This window comes from Sesamum indicum, unplaced genomic scaffold (assembly GCF_000512975.1).
Source record: "Sesamum indicum cultivar Zhongzhi No. 13 unplaced genomic scaffold, S_indicum_v1.0 scaffold00469, whole genome shotgun sequence".
Classification (NCBI taxonomy): Eukaryota; Viridiplantae; Streptophyta; class Magnoliopsida; order Lamiales; family Pedaliaceae; genus Sesamum; species Sesamum indicum.
This window is the reverse complement of record NW_011628354.1, coordinates 3,179-5,694: the sequence shown is the minus strand read 5'-3', so window position 1 is coordinate 5,694 and position 2,516 is coordinate 3,179.

The following is a 2,516-nucleotide window of genomic DNA, read 5'->3' as shown; positions in this document are numbered from 1 at the left end:
AAGTACAACTAAGCACAACATACAACCAATCCCAAACATCATCAACTCCAAACACAACTTGTGTTCACGCTTCAGTCATCCACCACACTGCTGCATATGTTGAAAATTAACAACAAAAATCAATTCATATTCCCAAAACCCACAATGTCAAGTTTCTATCTTTCCTTTTGGGAAAATTAAAATTTTGGTCCTGTAAATATATAAAAAGGAGTTTTTCAGAGATAATTATGGTCGAAAATTCATAAATTGATTCCAAAACCCCAAATTAGCACGTTATGTGCACAACACATGCAGTTTTCTATTCAGGTTATGCTTTTCTGCAAAATTATTTTCGATTGAAAATTTTTATAATTGCAATATCAAATTGCCAAAATCAATTTCAACACGATCAAAATTGCTACCTAGTACTAATATTGCAAGTGTGTGTGTGTGTGTGGGAGAAAGAGAGGGGTTTACTTGCATTGACTACAGGACATTAGTCAAAAGTGATATTAGCACTTGGAGAAGCTCTCCAATATTCAAGTATCTGATGGATCTTCAAGTCTGCATCAATGTCGTCCAGAAGAGGGTTCATCTCAATCCTCATTATATGTAAATGAGGTGTTCTAGCCAGCAAATGCCTCACAAGCGCCATTTCTGTCACATTTCCTCCAAAATTCTCTATTCTAACATCGTTTAAGCCACCAAAATCTCCCACACCATAATCTGCTGCACATCCCCCATTCCCCCGGTTAATAATTCTTCCTTGTGGCATCTGGCATAACAAACTACAGTAAATACAAGAGTAGTTTTATAATAAAACAACCAGATATGACCATACAGAATCAATCACATGATAAGTGTATTATACTTATGAGTGCTGAAATATCATCTCTTCTTACCACAAAATCAATAGAGAGCACGGAGAGTATTGGGCATTTGGAAACAAGCAAAATCAATGTTCTAACGTGCCTTGCGACTGGCCATACCCTGACGTTCAGCGTCAGCAAGTAATTGTATCTAACAGAAGCTAGTCGCCTTGGTAGATCAGGAACCATAGAAAGATACTGAAGCAAATGCAAGAAACTATGTATAAGTACTTATACCATAGTGCACGCTAAAAATTTACGCACGCATGATTCTATTACAAAGAAAACCAATGTAAATTACCTGAATGAGCCAACGTCCTGTAGTGATATAACTTGTCCCAAAAAGCTCTCTAGTGAGTTTAACAACAGTTTGACTCAACTCGTCAGGGCTTCCTCTACACATGAGAGAATCATCACCATCAACCACCAATGAAAATGCACATGGAGGCACTTGCAGCACACTTTCCCTTGGATCCCAACTGGTGTATATGAATTTAGAAAGAGATGGAGTCTGGAGCCTGATCGAGCAGCTTTCAATCCCTAGACAGGCAGACATCGTGAACTCCGTTAATCTTGAAGATGAAATGGAAAAAACATTGAGGGACGCAACGTTGCAGAAGAACATGGAGAGCTTTTCAAGTGCAGGGAAATTTGAGAACAAATCTTGGCTGGTGATCATCTCTGGCAGAAGCAAGGATTTCAGCTTTAGTTTCTTGAGGTTTGGAAGCTGAATAGTTTCAGGCTAAGATAAGACAATTTCATGTACAGACAACTCCAATTTTACAAGGGACCGACATGAAAAGATGGAATCTGCTAGATTTTGAGTCCCACAAACTCTTCCATGAAGAACAAGCTTTTGCACATTGTGTTGTATGGCAAATTCCACCCATTGGTACTTGATCGAAACCTCGCAATAAGTGGTAGGCCCGAGCTGAAGTTAAAAAATTTTAACATCTGATTCATCATGGTGAGCAACAGTCCAGTCGACGAATCTCAAGAAAGAATGTGCCTTATTCACCATAGCCGGGAACTGACTATAATCGAAAACAAGATTTGGCAGCAAATGCCATGTAGTTGTCAAAGTTCTTGAACTAAAGCTAACCCTTGCAGCCTCAATTGTTGAGAGGCGAGACAAGATTTCGGTCAGAATATGCTGCGGCAATGCGCTCAACCTGTCAGTGCCTCTGACGACTGGACGATGCCGCCTGTGGAAAGAAGAGGATTCGCCTTCGATAATGCGCACCATTGTTGATGTACTCAAGCGTTCGCCCTTTACTTCCTGTGATCATTACAGTAATTGTTTAGCATAATCAATAATAAAATAAGACAAAAGTACACAAAAGACATGTTAAGACTACTTCAAAAGAAATGTCCAATGATCTTGAGTTTCTGAAGTGGATCAAATGCAAATGCACAGATACATGTTAACAAAGCAAATGCAAGAATCTCTTAACAAATAGTAATATGAATGCACAGATACTGCACGTATGCATTTAACCAATATGATAAAATCAAACAATACTCAATATTGTCCAAAATACTCTTGCTTTGTTTGGATTTGTATTCTCGCGTAGCCGAGACAAGATAAAACACACTTAATGTTTATTTTTATATTTTTACACATTATCTGCGTGTTTTTCTATTTTTCAACTTTCTATATATAATATA